General features: G+C 37.2%; 1 long non-coding RNA gene across 1 annotated transcript; it reads right to left on the reverse strand.

Moving 5' to 3' along the window:
* Positions 1–2,237: 2,237 nt before the first annotated feature.
* On the reverse strand, positions 2,238–7,609 carry LOC128077054 (uncharacterized). Its single transcript, XR_008204815.1, has 3 exons — positions 6,057–7,609; positions 5,411–5,555; positions 2,238–2,372 (listed from the first exon to the last, which is right to left on the reverse strand). It is a non-coding gene; the product is annotated as an uncharacterized LOC128077054 (long non-coding RNA).
* Positions 7,610–19,551: the final 11,942 nt, after the last annotated feature.

Genomic DNA, 19,551 nt, shown 5'->3' on the forward strand with positions numbered 1-19,551 from the left:
TGCAGGCACTTAGGATTTTGGTACTGACTCTTGAGGAGTGCTCTTTCCTCTCACACTGACTACATACAGAACCTGATTGACCTTACCAGTACAGTGACAAAAAAGAAGATTCACATCATGCCCCAATTTTTTCTTTGCTTTTTCTTCCGTGCATTAGGCAAAATATGAGATAGGTGAAAGATGCTGACAGTATATAGAAAGAAATACCACCAGCTTAACTGGTAACTTCTGTTTACAGATACGAGAGTTCAGTTTAATAAAACATTAAAAAATTAAACTGTAGATTTTGTGCAAAAGCCTATAAAATGTATTAGAAAAGTGAAAAACTGGGACTTTTCCTCAGCTACAAGTTTAATTTCAGGCTTTACCCTAAGAAAAAACATAGAAAAACATTAAACTGTAGATTTGGTGCAAAAGCCTATAAAAAAGACAGACATGAATGACAACTCCAGCAGAGTAATAGAATAAGTGCTCACAGGGGGCTTTGATTTGAGAAGATCGCTCATTTGCATGATAATAAAGAGGACGTAGGTGCATTGAGACACATGGTCGTCTTTGAAATTGCTCAGGTTATAAAATGTTCATATTCTCTGTCTTATGTTCAAAGTCTAATTAAAAAACCACTGATTTACTTACCAATTCTTGAGGTACTGCTATTATTCTTTTCTCATATTTATTTATCCAGAATTCATATACACTTCACTATGAAAAGGTATTTAATACATTTTTAATTTTGATGCTAATATTCTGAATCTAGAATGTGTAAAGTGCTGGACAACCTCATAACACTGCATGCATGCATGAATCTTTGTTTTAAGAATGTCACATGAATCTTAAAATCTGTCTTCAGTACATACATTGTAGCTTGTCCTTATTAAGATTTTGCTCAGAAGTATAGCAATGCATAAGAATGAGAAGAAAATGGTAAAGCTGGCAATTTTTACCAATTTTTTTTTTATCTTTGATCTCGTGAAATCTTAGGATCTTTATTAATCATTGCTTTGATTCTATTGTGTATGGATTTCACCCTTTTCACTTTATGCATGCATTTATACTTCTCAGTAGATTAGAAATCTTTCATTTGTGCAGATTTGTAAGCATCCTTGGTAAGCAAAGAAAGCAAATATATCATAAATGCACATTTACCAGCTCTGTATCTATCAACTTAGAGAATAGGAAATGCCTCCTGAAGTACAAACAACATATCAGAACAAATCAGTGTGGATTAAAGTCTGAGGTATAACTCAACAAATAAGCCAAATGTTAAGGATATTAAAAAATATCATTCACAATGTGCTGGGATAAAAAAAATATATATTAATAATAAAAAATGTGATTGCTAGCTGGCACAAGTTCTTCATCTTGTTCCTCGAGGTTAATTTTTTTTTTTTTACAGGAATAGTAATGTGAAAATAACTACCAATAACTATACTCTCTTTCTGTAGTATGATACAGTTTACACAGCCCAGGACAAAGATCGTGGGAGCCAGAGATAAAGGAAAATCAGACAAAGAGATCTAGCAGGGGTGTGAGCTCTTCAAAGATAAACAACTCATCAAGATTCCTGATCCTTTTCAAAGTACACTGCAGGATCAATAGTTTGGGTAAATCCCTGACCTTCTATCTGGACAGATAAGTATAGAAGACCACACACAAGAATGAGGAAGGCTCCTTGAGTTCAAAAAGGCTCATGCTTTAAAATTTAATTTTTTCTTTTTTTAATGATTTATACATTGTTTGACTACATTGTTTGACCTACCTTAGGAAGCAGCAACTGGCTCTTGAGCAGACTAGGAGCAATTTGGTTGCATTTCCTTCTTTTTAACTGTTAGCACTACACACAAAGACCTTCAGAATCCTGTTAACTGAAATGAAAGTCAAAGAACATTTTACTGCACTATTAAGATCTTTGCCAAAACATAATAAGCAAAGTTGCTGTTTCACCAGCAGGAGTAATACAAATCATACAGTTTCTTTGCTAAATGGTGTTTTCACAAAAATTCCAATGTCATAGATAAAAATTATTCTGTTTGGAAGTGCTTCACAGGGCAGGATTGTACAGGGACAGATGAAAAACAAGAGAGCACTCAAGGTCTTCTTTCCAACCCCCAAACAACTTTTTGCATGGAATTCCTGTCACTTGAAGGCAAATTGTAACTCCGCTGCAAGGTAAGTATCTCAGGATTCTCTCTCTAGTACCTTTCTCTCCTGGATGCAGAAGTTAATTTTGCTTTCCATCTGCAAAGACAAATTCAGTGAGGACATGGATGGGAGCTGGTGTTGCTCCCTCAAGAGATGCAAGAGCTTTCCTTGGCCAGCATGGAGGGCACTTCTGCAGATGCAGCGTTCTGACTCCTGATTACTGCCTCCACCTGATGAACAGTTAAAAAGATTATGAGATAGCTACAGATGAATATATTTGTGCGTATAAAACAAATATAAACACTCTCATCCCTTTTCTCCCACTGACGCCATCCTTTGTGTTATCAACTGTGATATGAAGCACTGCCCTTTAGGAAAAGAAGAAAGTCTGCAAGATGCGCTCGGTCTTTACCATCTGCTCTACAGGATGAAATTTGATCATAAGCAGATTAAACAGTTGACATATTGAATAAAACACATGGGATCCCAAAACTTGTTATTGGTATCAGACAAAATAGTTCCATCTAACTAGAAATTCATTCTCAGTATCTAGTATCTGGCAAATACTATTAGACAAGGTAAGGCTGAAGGTGACAGCATCCTTGGTCAAGTGCATTTCCCTATTTGATATTGTATTTTCCTGAATGAGGATTAAAAGTAATAAAGTTTGTTATACAGCTTGGCTGTTCTGATAAAATATCAGAAAAAATAAAATAGTAACATGTTTTGCTTTCCAAGTTCCATCCTTGATTATTCTTGTTCACTTCTACAAAAGGCTGCAGAAACATTTCACATTAAAATGGTCTTAGTGGGATCAGCGAATTCAATACTTAAATGTTTGACTAGTGCTTATTCTTAGCAACCAAATACCTTGGCAAGGGTTATAGGCTCAATCTTAATGTTACCACATACACTGCACCATATTTCCACAGAGTCATTTTAATGACATTCTATCAGTTAATTAAAATACTAGCATTCATTTGCTTAGGGAATTCAGAGGGAATAATAATATTGGCATCTGTCATTAACAATCGTGATCAAGATGACCTATTTATTTAGAAGGCAAAACACAGATATTCTCATTCCCTGGAAAATGATGCTTACACTTGTCCTTCTGTTAATCTATGGGCTGATGATGTCACATCTTATTCATAGCTTAACACAAAATATCTGCTTATTATGAAAAGCTGAGGCTTGAGACTGGAACTCACAAATCTCAGAGCTTCATCAGCAGAGTATTTCCTTTCTTCCTGAGCAACCACCTCAATTATGCTAATAGCACAAACAACTAGAGGGATTTTCTAAAATGTTTCCAGTCTAGCATATCACCAATAATTTTTCTCAGGAGAAAAATCTTTTTTTTTTTTTCAATTACTCCTCAAAGAACAGATCCACAGAATTACACAAAGATGCAATATCTGGTGTCCTCTTGGCTCTGCCACTGATGTGACAACAGCCTCAAATCCGTTTATGACAAACCATATCTTGAATCATATTACCAGTATCTACAGGAATCAATGCACATTAGATTTCCCTACGCTTTTTCATGGGACAGATTCAAATTTTCTATGAATCTAAAATCCATTTCCAAATGGAAAACAAAAAAAAACAAAAAACAAAAAAAAACAAAAAACAAAAAAAACCTGTCATATTCTCTAGAATTTTTCAGCTCCATTAAAAGCCAATAGAATTTATACCCTTCTGGAAAAACATTATTCCCTAATATTTTTCTAAGCAAGCCTGAGCAATGATTCAGCCAAAAAGGTGCTCTTCTCAAAGTGTGAGCAATAAAACAAAATATTAAGTTCTTTTCATCTTTATTTTCTTAATCCCACAGAAAAATATGAACCTTCTAAGTCTTTTACACTAAAATTTTCTTCAGTGTAGCTAGCAAGTAAAGCAGAAAAATAGTAGAACAGAAAAGGGATAAATTATATAACAACCATCTTTTCGAATCTTGCAGTTTTAGGAACTACTTAATAATTTTTTCCGTAGAGTAAATGAGTAGAAAATGCAGAGCCTATTTCTGCATTAATCTTCCACTGAGGATAGCCCAGACTAATCTTTTATTGAAGTATTTTCTTTTCACTTTCCCCCGGGCCTCCAGTAAGATTAATGTGTGACTATAGCACATTAGCTTATTTAGCCGCACAGTGGTCATGCTTGGGGGCAAAGTATTAATATTTATAAAGAAATAGAGGTATAGAAGGTCCTGTGCTGGTTTAGCTCTCTAGGAATACATTTCCAATTCTGGGATGAGTGGGAAGACTTAAAATGTATACTCAGTATTTGACTGTCGCAACACTGTAAACCATTGAAACATCTTCACAACTTTTTGCCCAGTGCACATTCACAACATTGGAAACTACCAGTCCGGGGAGCTCTTGTAAAATACATTCATTTTTAGATTTTTATCATAGCAAAAAAATCCTCTGCAGGAACTGGGATGTCAAGGGTCATGTCCTATCTGCAGTGAGGATTTAATTTGGGACACAGTGGGATCCCATCTCAGACACTGCAACAGCTTCCAGGGGGCAGACCTTAAAGTCCTGTACTTCCTGTGCAGGAAAAGCACCTATTTGCTGTCTGGTTTCTTACTCGTTCATATTAGGTACATTGAGTGATTTGCTGCCAGAAAGATGAAAAATGGGTCACAGCTCTAAACTTTGCTCACCCTGGCTTCACTGGGGCTGAGATGATGAACTGATTCTGAAGTATTTAAGTCATTCTTGTGGAGCAGGGAAATGCATGTCATGAGCACAAACTTAATTCTGCAGTCAGTCAGGCTAACTAATTGCATGAAGATTCATGGCCAGATTAGTTTTCCAACCTAAATTCTTTTATTGCTTGAAAGCAATACATCTAAAGCAGAAACCAGCAACCATTTATTTTGTGCTCTGAGATTCTCAGGAATCTCTTCTGAAATGGTGAACTTCTCTAAATGTCGGTTGAAAGGTTCACTGATTTCTTAGCTCATTTCCTAAAACTAATATGTGTGTGTGTGCTCTCTGGGCTTGCTGCTTTAGCTAATCCTGCCTAGCCACTCTATATGCAATTCCTTGTTCAATTACCTGTCCAGTACTGCTGTCTCTTGCTCTTTCTACGCTGCTTTTCAAAGATGGATCTGTGAGTTCATCAGAAAAAAAGCAACTAATAAATTTTGCTGCTCATTTAAAACTTTTTATACGTTTTACAGGAAGTCTGTGTCTTCTTTCTCTTCTATTTACTCTGTGGATTTATTGGATATGTGGATTTAAAAATTCCTTACCTTTAATATTTCAAATTCTGCTTGTCATTTGCACTCTTTTGTTTCTTTAACTTGCTCTTAGTATCTCACAGTTGTCTTCAGTGTTTCTTCTCTCTCTCTCTTTTTCCAATGATATTTGCATACTCAGTCTCTTCAAGCATGAATACTTAAGATGCAGCAGAACAATGATTCTGTATGCACAGTCTCAACTGTATAAAAAGGCACTATAAATAAGTAAAATATCTTCCTTTCTTTCTCTCTTTCCTTCAACGATAAATTGGACACTGTGAGAATATAATTAATCATTGCAAATACCGGGAGTTGTGTTCCAGTGTCTGGGAAGGAAACATAGCCTGGGAGAGGGACAAAGTCCTTAGTAACTACTAGGGCTGCTCCAAAAGTAATACCTCTTAATTTATTTTGTTAGCCCATGGCATCAGAGGTGAATGTTAATGGTATAGCAATACAGAGAAATCCTTCCCACCATACTCCCTTACATTCTGTTGCAGTTTCCATGAAGACAAAGGAAAGGCATTGCTTTCAGATCAACCTATGTACTTCTGGATTGACAGAAGCTGAGTTTTTCCAGCAACTCCTTAAAAAAATTGACTGGAAGCCTCTGAAGAGATCACAGTGTGAACTACTGGAAGTAAAACTTCATTCTTACCCATTTCAATGAGTTTATGTGAAGGAAAGTTTGATATGCGTTAGTTCAGCATTCTGAGCTCGAGTCCATCTTCCCTCTCCCTCAGACAGAGAAAAAGCAGAATCAAAGACAAGTAATCAAGCAGTGGGTGAATACCTTAAACAGGAAATGCTGCAGTTCCCTGGAGGTTGTATTTTTAAAACAAAGTAGAAGAAATACAGGCCAAAGGTATAGCTATAAGAAATGAGTCACAGAACATTGTTTAGATGAACTAATAAGCATTGCTTAATGGGACATGTAGCATCACAATATCATTAAAAAATATATTCTTTGCTTTAAACGTATTTTGTTTCCAATCCTGAGGACTCTGGGGGAACTTTCCTTCTGAAGCTGCCATTCTTATTCACGTTGTTTAATACTTACCTTTGCAAACTATGCAAGAGTAAGCATCTGTTTATGTTGCTGGCACCCCAGTGCCGGACCCTGGAGTATACGAACCTACTGGAGAACCAGGAAGAGAGCACAGATTTCTGTCTGTGTTTGAGCAGCGTCACAGAGGTCAGTGGCGCTTACCCTATGATCAACACGAGCTCACCAACAGAAATATAGATTCTGCAGTCTGCCTTTGAACTTTTTGTTTGTTTTTGAAGGCTGAAATTTAATTGTGGTCTTGCTGTTGGTATCTGAAAATTTTAGTCGTTTCCTGCTTCCTCTGAGTATTACTGAATTGCAGCCAAGTATTTCTTTACTCATTTTACATTCCTTCAAAGTCTTCATCCCCCCAGGTCCAATATATTGGCATTGACACCTTGTTTGCAAGCCCTCATCAGCATGTTAAACTCAATGATGGAAGAGAAAAACAAAGAGTCAATGTGCTAAAGGAAGCCTTGTGATATATGTTTGAAAGGGATCTTTGAAATCTCAGTGAGCTAAAATTGCATGCATGTAAAAGTCTGTTTTCCTGAGGTCACGTGCAAGGTTAACTATTCTTATCACAACACAAAAGTGCCACTGTTTTATGTATAGTAATTCGGTAGTACACTCTACCTTGTGGTGAGCCATTTGTCTGAAAATAAAAGATAAGTGTTCACACTACGCTTTTTATATGATCATTCCTACTTGAGAAATCTTACCAGCCAAAACAAGGTAAAGAAGGTGAATGTAAAGTGAAGAAATACTAAAACAAAAGATCACCAAACAGCATAAGATGGGGAATCAAGGGGAAAAAAAATAACAACACACAGCTATAGAACACTGAAAGAAAAGGGATAAATTTTGCTTTAGCGCTAAGGGGAATTAAACGAGACAAAACCTATCAGTGAATTCTAAATGGACTAAAGAGATTTTCTGGTGCTTTATTGGCACCGTGTTCAACCAGCAGTGTTCTGACCTTTTGCTCAGTTTCGTATTCAAAACAGGTCCTAAACGTGGAGGCTAAAGGAAGAGGATCAGAACATTGCCATAACACAACTGTGTTTTTCCCATATTACAGAATCACAGAATGGCTTGAGTTGAAAGAGATTTTCAAAGGCCATCTGGTCCTACTCCCCTGCAGTGAACAGGGTCACCTACAGCTTGATCAGGTGCTTGGAGTCTGTTCCAGTCTTACCTTGAGCATCTCCAAGAAGGGGGCTTCCACCATCATATGCTCTCTCAATTCTGGAGGCTTGTGACTCAAATTTGAGCCCAAGGTATTTGGGAATAATTTTCCACTTATGAACGTGCCCTACCACTTTTTCAGTACAGCTAAGTATAGAAAAAGTACAGCTTGTATTTTCTTACATACAGAGTTACGTAGCAGTAAGTTTCCCAGTTTAGCTGTGTAGTTCATCTAGAGAAATTGCAATTAAATGCAAGACAATGATTTCCACTGGATGTCCGGTTCAGAACTGTAAAATCATCTAATACCAATCTTGTTTGAAGTGTCCATAAACCCCAGATATTTAGTTTCAAGGCCAGGTTGGATAAGACTTTGAGCAAGATATAGTGAGATAGTGGTTGTTGTTCCTATTCATAGCAGGGGTCTGGGACTAAACAGTCTTCAAAATCCCTTCCAACCCAAAATGTTATGTTCTTCTGTGATTCTGTGACTGTTCTAAGATCATGAAGTCTGATCACGCATCCTACACTTTTTGTAAAAATAAAACCAGGAAACTCCTGGATGGAATGTTAGGATTTTTTTACTTTTTTTCCCTCCTCTCCATGTCCCTGTCCTTACTTTTTTTTTCTTTGTCCTTTCCTTATTTTTTTTTTTCTTTCATTCCTTCCTTTCCTTTCTTTTCTTTCATAATACAATTACACTCATCTGACCAAATAAACCTATGATCCCTGCTACACAGTGTATGTCTGAGCAGGCTGTAGGCTCCTCAATTCAGACTACTATTAATTCTTTCTTTCAACAAAACTTGTTATTTTTCTCTCTTTTCAGAGCCAGGGGAATGCTGTGATAAGGCAATTAGAGACACCCACATACAGCAACTTAATTACTGTAGATGCAATTCTATGAACAGATTCAAATATTTGACTATTTAATGATGATTGAGTACTTCATGCCACTTCCCATTAGAAAAGGACCCTCTGAACAAATTGAGCTTACCTCATCGAGCACTCACCCTTCCAGGACAGCATGTTACACTCAGTTGAAGCTGATCTAATGCAGGTCTTATATCATTTCAGTGTTAGGCATTCGGCAGACATTTCTGAAGATTCACAAAAGGAAACAAAGCAACTTATACAAAATGCTTCTTGAGAAAATTTGTCCCTCTATACACACACACATAAAAAAATATCTGAGTGAGCTTAGTTCGTAACTGAGAAACCCTGCCTGATTGCAGCTACAGAACTGCATTAGAATAAATATAGTAAAAACAAAGAGAAAAGGTGAGAGAGTTAAGAGCCGTGCTGACTTTGTAACTCATATTTCTTACTGTTGGGTTTGGTCCATTGGGGCATTCTCATATATCTTCCTGTGTAGGGTGAAGAGATGTGTAGACATGCAGACTTTTTGGCTTGTTCTTACTAATGGTATGCTAGGGTCAGCCAGTAATCAGCAAAGATCTATTGCCTTCTCTTAAGATGCCATCTGTGAGGTATTGCCCAAAGCATGGAATAATGAACTATCCCTTGCACAGAGTCATTTGTACCAGAAAAAGCACGGTTTTCAGAAGTGGGCAAACAAAAGGACCATGGAGTATGTTTACACATTAATTCCTCAAGACCTTCTCTGGTCTTTTAGAAAATATATTCATATCTGGCACTCTTATCTTTTACTGCCCCTTTAGTTTATTTTTCTCTGTCACCTGTTACTGGATGAAACTGCCATCTAACTATGCTGCCAAAGAACCAGCGGTACAGTAACCAGCACTGCAGAATCAATTCAAGTTGGGCCAAATTGCAATGTCTACACTGTAGATCTGGAAAGTGGCTTCTTCAGACAGTTATATTGCGCAAATTCTAATAGTCAAATATAGCTTGAGTGCACAATACAAATAATTTTCAATATTGCTTTTAAAAAATATGTTTCCTGCACGAAACCATTAGCAACGAAATCATGTGTTTTATGAGCTATAACTTGTGTATATTGTGGATAGAACAGTGCAGAGCTACAGGAGTGGAGCAGACTGTTGGACAAATAAAGCTCCAGGGAATAGCTACTGGAAAGAATACCTTTTCAGACACAAAGGCAACTTTTCAGTGCATTCTTGAGGAGCCTCAAAGCAGCTGTTTGCACTACTATCCTTTTGGGCTCAAGGCTTGTACATGAGAAATGGAAGAGCAGATGCTTCTCTTTGTTTAGGGCAATTCTCTTTGTAACATAGTAGCTTTCTTCTTATAGCCATAATAATTCCCCTCTCACTTTGAATTATGTGGTCTGAATTATAAATTGAGATTTATATCTTTTGCTCATTAAGGAACAGAGCTCACTGATTGATCACCACCAGAGTGACTGCCAACTGGTGAAAAACACCATAGATATCAGTGAGAGCTCTGCTCCTCAAAAGCTGAGCAGTATCAGCCTAAAGAGGGTAATAGTCTTTTCCAACACTCTTCTGTGCAAATTTCCAAAGGATTAATAAATTCCAGAAGAAAATGTCCTAATAATCAGAAAAAAAAACCAAATATTTTGCAAAGCAGTGATCTATTTCTTTACAATAACTCTCCATTTCCAGCAAGGCACATACTGTAGTTACCAAGATCATTTTTAATAAAAGCCACATTTTCATTTTATTATTATTTTTTTTTCCTATGGATAGAAGTAACCATCCTCTTCTGTGCTTCAGACAGCTTTTTGACTTGATTTCTTACATAGGATTCCAGCCTTCATGGAGGCTCATGGAGGAGTGTTGCTCTCTTTGATCAGGACCACAGCAAGATTACAAATTTAAACCCTTGGGTGTATTTTTAAGCTTTGAAACACCAGAACTTCTCAGGTGAGCAAGGGAAAATCTCCTTTCTTCACCTATGAAAAAAGCTTGCTTACCTTCAGCTTTGTTTGCTTTGCACAGTATACTCTATAGGCCTCCAAATGCCAGGTGTTTAAAAGACACAGTCCTCTTACCCCAGCTTCAAACCAACAGTTCTTCAGAGCAATGGCGATGAAGAAAAGGAGCAATGAGTGGAGAAGGACAAGTTCGGCAAGTTTTTTCAGCATTATTTCTCTTGGTTGTATTCCCATATGAAAGAAATTTAAGAGCCAGAGAAGCAGCTAAGTTTGTGTTATGTTCCTCTGTAAGCTATTTCATGCCATTAACACCTGAAGCCAATTTCAGCGTTAACCAAAGTGCTGGTTTCACAGCACAGTTGGTGACATTGACTAACAAAAAAGTATCACTACTGATTTTCCCATATAGATTTCCTTCATGGAAATTAAAAAAAAAAAAAAAAATCATTTTCATACTGATGATTACCTGACATCCAATTCTGCCTGTGTCATTTTCTTCTGGACATCCTGATGCAATAAGCAGACAAGACAGCACATAAACAGTGCCATGCAGAAGAAAAATGTCATAGGACTTTTTAAAACCATTACAGAGCATTTTGTCTGTCTTTACAGAACAGCTGTAACATAAATATATCAGGAACAATTGACAACTCCAGCTACGTAAAGGGCATGAAAATTTAAAAACATTTTATTTCTTTCTAAGGATCCCATCTAAAAATGTGCTGAATGGACTGCTCTCTGGTTTTTATAACACTTTAATACTGTTCTAAATCTGTCACACGCACAAAAAAAGTGAGCTACAGTTGGAAGCCATAGATAAGATCCTAGCATTCAATGGAGGCCAATGACATTTTCTCAGTGATACTAGGTAGCTTGTTACAAAGGCTCACACTATAACAGAGTGCATGAAAGCTAACCTGCGGTATATGAGTTTTGCAGCGTGCAGTAGAACTTCAACGTGAATCAGGTTTATTGCTTTTATTTATTTATTTTAATCTACAGTATTAGCCAAATTTTCTAAGGAAAGAAAAATCATTGGTAAATTTCTTTCAAAATGTGTCCAAAGTTAAAAAAAAAAAAAAAGTCTCCAGTAAGTTCAGGCTAAGCAAAAGCAGTTGAATAGTTGAATATCCAGTAGGAAGATATCTCATAACTGCATTGGCAGAGAAAAGCCCATATCAAAAGCTGGCACTCTGAAATGCTGAAGAACCACCATACCAGAACCAACAACAAGCCCAAATGCCTTAACTTTATAGAAAATTTCAGCTAAAGACTGCATCCAGTAAGATAGACTGTAAACCTCCATGAACATGAAAGAGAAATAACTTTTGTTAGATCTTCTGGTCCCAGGAATGTTGGTATATCTGACAACTAAATCTTTCGCCAATTGATTTCACATTCAGATCATACAGTAGAAATGTTCAGAAAACCCACTCATTCATGTTTGCTTTGACCTGATCTGGTTAACAGGCATTTGGTGTTCTCCACAAACCTAACGGAGTGTGCTGTATTTCCTACCTTTCTCTGCAAACCACTGGATTCACAGATCTGGCTGGAATACCTGAAGTGCAGAACTTCATAAAATAACCTAGCAGACCTTAAATAATGTGTTAAAAAACAAACAAAAACAACAACAAAAACCAGCAGCTCTATCAGAAAGCATTACACTACTCATTTGCATCTTGACTTCCAATAATTCAATCAAAATTCCACAAAAAACAGTATATCTTCCAATGAAGCTCATTATGATGCTATATTAACCATTAAACTCTCATTTTCTCTTCCCTTATAACACAAAAATAAGAAAACACAAAAACGGTGCCTTTGTGGCTTCAAAGTTTGTAATTTAAAATACTGTGTACTTTCTTTTTCCACTTGTCCTTTTTTCTCTGCTTTTTTTTTCCCATCATGAAGTCAATTCCCTGAGTAATGCTTAGGGCAGAGTGTATCATTGCAGGGCCCAGATGGCTAGCTTTGAGAAATTATCCTCCATCTGGTTTCTTAGTTATGTCCTTAAGCAGATAAGCTTGCAGCTCTGAAACCATGGTAAGTTTTCCATTCTGCTACCGTCTGTAGCAATACATGCTCTGCAGATAATGTCATTTTTAATTTAGAGGGAGGAAAAGTAGTAAGATGAAGCAAAGTCACACATTAGCATCATATTAACTTGCAAACAGAAAAATATTATCCAGAAAAAGTATTGCTAAAAGGTGGTTTGGGTTTAAAAAACAATGAGAATCCTGTGATTTTTCCTTTCATTCTGTATTTCCTGTTTTCTTTTCCTGTAAAAAAAGTCAGGTACTTGCTTCTTTTACCTCTATACACTTATCATGACAAAATAGCTGATTTAAATTTCTATATAATATTGCCTAATAAAAAATGCAGTGTGAAAGCTCCTTTTTGTAACTTCAAATGATAAAGGGATGTCAAGAATGAAGTGAAATCCAGAGCGATGCTAACTTCCAACAAGCAATTGGAAAGTCTCTCAATGCAGCTGGAAGGAAAAAAAGAGGAACTTGAATGGTAATACATGTACAGATGGAATGCTTGGACTTAAGAGGAACAAACTGCCAACAGAAAATAGAAAAATATTTTCAGAGGTCTGAGAATAAAATAAGAAATGGATGTTGCACATCCACTGCTGAACTATTCAGGAAATTATTCCAACTCCAATAAGTCTGGAACTTTCTCCAAGCTGCAGTTACTACTTGTAATCAGAAGAAAAAAATATTAATGATGCTGGTAATTATTTTAGAAGGACGCTGAGACAGAATTTGGTCATTTGGGGAAGGCAACTCTTTATCTATTAGAGCTACTACTGTTCATTATTACTAAATAAAACCATGTTGTTCTGTTACCAGAGAAAATTGCATGGAACCATCTGTTTGGAAAAACTGCAAATTTTTAACGCCCAAAAATTAGTTCTTACAATTTTTGTTCAAGAACGCAATAGTCTTTTAGAGAACAAGTAAATGCAAATATTTCCAATTTGCTTAATAGAACAAGAGTACTTATAAGGGCTTCAGTGTTTTTTAGTGACTTTACGTTTTATTTAGGCTGTAATGCTGTGAATAAAATCACCTGTTCTTGACAACATTGCTGTATTTTTGCTAAAGGAAGAGAAATTGTAACTGTCACTTATAACTATTAAAAACAAAGCACATTTCTCCTTGTGAAGACAGTTCAAACCCATGAGGGCAAGGAGTGAAGGGGGCAGAGCAATGTGTACTCCAGCACAGAAATGGCTCCTACCACCTCTGTGAGACCATGGTGCTCTGCTGCTCCAGAACGGGAACTTGGTATTTCCGGAACTGTAGTGCCCATAGAAGCAGTCATAGACAGAACAAGTTAGTCCAGATTAAACCTAAATTTCTCCAATGTTTCTCGTCACTGTATTTCTGAGAGGAAGAGTCTTTAATTGCTTGCTGAGACAGTGTGTTCTTTCCTCATTTTGCCCACAGCCATAAAACATCCACAAACAATTTAGTCCTTTTCACTAGTGGAGCAGAGGAGGACAATTCACAATGTGGTGCTGTTTTTGGCTAAGGTGAGATAACTGTGAAAGCTGCCATGTCTTGGCCAGCCTGCAGCTCCGAGCTGCTTTTGGACAGGACAGCGCTGAGCTGGGCTGGAGCCTGAGCTACAAGCCAGAGTCAAACACAAAGCAGTCAAAACCATGGACATATGGCAGCAGGACATGTTCTCTGGTCCCAAGCCTGGGCCCAAGACTGTGATGGTGAAACAAGCATCTACAGTTGACTGGGATTTTAGTGAGTTACTGAGAAATTAAGTAAACAGATAATAATGGGAAAATGAACATTTGGAACTGTTTTACGACTCAAAAGAAACTGAATTTTACTAGATTAAAAAAAAAAAACCACAACATTTTTTGATCAGAGCTTAAGTATTTTCTCACATTCCTCTAGAGGAATGAAACACAAGAAATGCTGCTGCTTCTCAAAGGAGAATCACAACATCCTGAGCATTAAAAAAAAATTAGTAGACTGATAATTGTTGAGAAAATGTCTCTATAATAATAGTAAGGGATAAGAAAATGGGCTTGTAAAATTAATGTCAGAATGAAAACAAACATAACGATTTAACAGGGGATGACATGCTATATCTACATAGCCAAGGTTCTGAGAACGCAGCTTCAACAGACAGCTCATGGGTGAAATGCTGAACAGAAGCAAGGAACAAGAAAAAGAAAGGAAACAATAGAACAAACAGAATTAAAAAATCTCTGTATTGCCAAAAGAACAAAAAAAATTAGGGAAAGGATTAATGGTGAATAAATGCACTCATCCAAGTCCTTCACTGGAACCACCTTAAAAAAGAGAGAAATAATAAGGAAATATTTATGAGCCTTCCTCAAAGGCAAAGCACATGGGGGAGGGAAAATTGAAGTCTTCAAGAAATAAATTGAAATATTTCACTTTACAGAAAAGTAAATGAAATACATCGTTCTCAGAGCTGAAGATTTATTATTTATAGGTTTCCCCCGTGCACATGCCTATAGAGGAAGATGCCTTTTGGAGGCTGATTTTTGTTTCCTTGTTTAGAATACATCTGGTGTAAGCCCTAAGGTCCCACCACCTCTCAGCACAGTTCCTTTGGCATGAATGGAGAAGGATTCTTTACTCCACCTCAGTATTCTGCCCACTATCACCTTACTCTGAAATGTATAATTACTTTCCTACAGGTTTTTCCAAGCATCCATTTCCTCAAGCCACAGAAATATATCTTCCTAGTTTTTGTATGCTATTTGCACAACGATTTGCATAGCAGAAGTGAAGAGGGGATTTTTTTGCCACACTTCCTTTTTTAATTTTGTCATATTTCTCATCTCAAAGAAAAAGTGAAAGAGTAGATATTAATATTTGTAAAAATGTCTTAAATAATACAAAGGGAATGGGAGCAATGGTAGGTATGCAAAGTGCTACAGTAAAAGAACTAAACTGAGCCACATCAGACATAGAACTCCACTACATGTGGCCCCCCGTTGCCTTGAGAATATTCCCACACAATAGTGTAATTCTTTTTCCACATTATTCTTTGTGATAGTCGTGATGACAAACTTGTGAGCTCTGGACCCTAGAAGAAGATTTGCAAGGATTGTATATTACATTAAAGACTTACCGTTGTACTGTCCTTACTGTATGACTTCATATTCCAACTCTGAATTAAAGTGGATGCTGCCTGGTGGCCGTCTCTTGGAAGAACTTCACTTACAAAATATAATTTGGGATACTTAATTGCACACTAAAAGGGAAGAGCACTTGAAAGCCTTTCAGCATCTTCTCTGAATGTTGCACAAACGTCACACACTGGTTTCCAAAATTTTTCATTTGCAATTCCTCCCATTCTCTCAAAACAAGATACAACAGGATTTTCTTTTAAGAGCAAAATACCATCATATCTATGCATCATTTACATTCAAGGCTTGTGCTTTGTTTGCAGTTCAAGGAAAGTGTAAAAATAATGTGGAATTGTGAAAGAGCGCTACTGGCATACGCTACACTTTCATACTTTGTTAATCTAATGGTGCATATCATCTGAAGCCATGAGAGATGTTAGACTGCCATCTGAACCGTCAAAAACATGTGGTATATTCATTTAATCTGGAGCAACTTTCACCACTCTAGCCAAATTTCATTAGGATGAATTTGGAAATGATGCACAATATCTCCCAGCACTGTATTCTGGAGGGATAGACAATAATGTAACTGTACAAGTAAAACAAAAACCAGCACCACTGTATAATGCAAGAATCACTTAATATCATTAGCAGATGATTTTGAACAAGCAGAAGTGTCAAATATGAAATTGAAAGAAAAAAAGGGAGAAGATAAAAGTAATGTGTTAAAGTAATATACTCACCTTGTAAGGCATGGAAATCTCGTACAAGAGTTCGACTGTCAGCTCACTTGCATCTTGCTGATGGCTCTGAGCAATGTCTTGCCTGCATCTACTGACGGGATGAAAGACATTTCTGATTAAAAACTATGTTAAATGATAGAGATTCGGTGAGCAACCAGAGGTATTGAAGGTGCTCAGAGCTTCTTATTAGTTGCACATCTCTACTCATAGTAGCTCTACTTTCACTCGCTTTCTGCATGTGGTTTTATGTATTCACAAAGCAAAATTTTTGGAGGGTTCCTGTGATCATCTATAGAGAAACATATACAGAGTTTTCAGGTTGAAAATACTGTACTGTTCAAAATATATATATTATTAGACATAAAATGCACTGCAAAAATAAGCCAAGACAGACATGGTATTCCACCTAGAGTTTATTTCATATGATATACTTAATGTCTCTCCATACTTAAGTCCATGCTTCAGCCCCTTGAAGTTGCATGGTATGTCCTAAATGGAATAAATAAATCCCACTGAACAGAGCATACATTGGTATATTAGCATGGCATCATTTATGCTTCTTACTCCAGATGCACTAAGCAACAGCTGAGCCTTTCAAGTGGTTTGTAACAGCTTCATCAGTGAAACTTTATTATCACAGTAGCTAAGGTTTCATATGCACTGGGAGAAAAGTGCACCCTGAGCTAGGATGAGAGTCTGTACCAGCTATTTGTGGATGTGTGAGCAGATTTGACATCCATTTGTTGCAGCCCTGGCAGCCTAAAATGGTCCATTCTCTTTTCTCTTTCCTCTCTCCCAGCCACTCAGCTGCTGCTGATATTTTGCCTTCAGGCATCCCAGTGCAATTGTTTTTGACACCATGAGGCCAACTGATCCAGAATCATAACAGCCAGTTTTGACTAGGCTATTTTTAACCACTACCAATCCCCTGAGGTGGTTCAAAGCATGGATGCGAACATATCTATGCTAGCACAGCTGAGTAGGGGTGAAGGAACAGATATAAGCAGACAGTATTTGCAATCAACTTCTCACCCTGTTAAAGAGGTTTTATGATTTACACCAAACTAGCCAAGAAAAAAAATTATATTAATTGGATTTCTCCTTGGTTAGTGATAGAAACTTGCTCACCAGGTGACACAAGACCCAGTCCTGGAGCAGGAGAAGAGGTGCAAACAGGCACAGAGAGCAGAAAAGGCACAGAATGAGTGATACCAATACTTTCTGTAGCAGCTTGCAGTTTGACTTTCCTCAGTTGCATTGCCCAAATTTGGCGGAGCAAAAGGAAAAAGACTAAAAAATTAGTCTAAAAAACTAAACTAAAAAAGGAAGAAGTTGTAAAATTGCTAGTAAAACAGAAAGTCTGAGTTTTTCTCAGCATTAATTACATGGCATAGAGTGATTCTGTCTCTGCAGTTTTATCTGAAAGGGAGCAGGGTTCCTGTGCTGGCAGGAACACAAGAGACTCTCTCTGTTGTCAGTCGCTGGGAAGCAGATGGTACATCTTGGCTGAGTGGCTTCTTGGGCATCTTATTTCAGCCACTGCTTCTGTGTACCTGAGAGTGTAGTCAGATGTAAAACACACAACCTATACATGGGCTGCCGTAAGTCAAGTGCAAGGAATTCCCAATCACAGCAAGATCAGCAGGAACCCGGAATATCCTTCTGTTTGCCCTGTACAGAAATATACCTTCCTCTTCTTGGCTGAAGTTAAGGTAGTTACATACAAACTAGTTGGGGCAATAGATCATTTGTTCCTACTGTAATTATTAAGCAAAAAAATGATTTTTTAAAGTTAGTTTTGTTTTTATTATTAGCAGTCTAAGAGCAGCAAAGTTAATGAAGGAAAATAATGAAAACTTTTCACCTGTCATGCTAGCTTAAATAAACAAAAATACCTTTTAATAACTCCTGCCTCATGAAGGGATCAGACATTGTATAGGAAACCACTGTCGGTAGTCGCTTTTTACTTAATTTACAACCCTATTACCTGGATGCCTTCCCAATACCTCACTATGGATGACTACTTTGTCATTCAGAGTTCACAGTGGAAATTGCCAGTGATTGTTCAAGCAGTAATTTGGAGGCACCTTTACCTTGAGTTTGATTGTACAAGAAAACTTTACACTATAGTTTCTGGGATCACCATAGACTTAAGATCTCTCTGTTTGCCTTCTCTTTAATTAGAATCATAGAATGAACTGTAGAGTCATAAAATGGTTTGGGTTGGAAGGGACCTTTAAGATTACCTACACCTCCCTCTAGACCAGGATGCTCACAGCCCCATCCAGCCTGGCCTTGAATGCTTCCAAGGGCAGAGCATTCACAGCCTCACTGGGCAACCTGATCCAGTGTCTCCATTCTTGTTCTGTTAGTCTGAAAGAAAAATTATTCTGGATTTAGTCTTACCTATAAGGGATCTGGCTAGTACAGAAGTCTTTAAGGGGTGCAAACAGTTGTTAGAAAAGCACGCTGCCTATATGGGCAGTATGTACCAAAATAAAGGTTGAAAGTGTAAAGCTAAAATACTGCTGTCAGAAGTAAACAAAACTACAGGACACAGTCTGTAACTGCAGAAAATAACGGGATACATAATTTTAAAAAGAGATTGATCTCCTTGCTGTGAGCTTGTATTGAGTCTCTTAAGTCTAGTACATGCAAAACAGGAGAGAGACCTCATAGCGCTTATATACATAAGAAAGGAGACATTAGGGGTTTGTTTGAATTCAGTAATGCACAAATTGATATGCATATGAAGTTAATACATCTGAATATATAACAAAGCCCACGTGTCTGAGTCATTTGCAGCGAGGTGACACATTTTTTTATGCATCACAAAGCAACTGCTAGACAGACACACTGAAAAGTGTGAGGACATAAACCTCCATATACTACTTAAGCTCAAGACTAAGCTGTAAGTACATAAAGCACCCGTAGATCAATTAAACCTCAGTAGGTAGCCAGTAAATCACTTTACTGCCAATATTTATCACTATATTGGATCTAAATGCATTAATTCCCTTTTGCTTCTGTTGCCTCTATCAAATTGCTGATATAAAATGGAAGTAAACCAAAGGGGAATTATTGCCATGGGACAATTAAACTACTCCAATCTGCAAAGTTACATGCGCTTCATGTTATGCACATGTACATGACTATTTTTAGTTTTAGAGACAGCAGTGGCTACCCCATGGAACA

This window comes from Tympanuchus pallidicinctus, unplaced genomic scaffold, assembly GCF_026119805.1.
Source record: "Tympanuchus pallidicinctus isolate F22 unplaced genomic scaffold, pur_lepc_1.0 scaffold15, whole genome shotgun sequence".
Taxonomy (NCBI): Eukaryota; Metazoa; Chordata; class Aves; order Galliformes; family Phasianidae; genus Tympanuchus; species Tympanuchus pallidicinctus.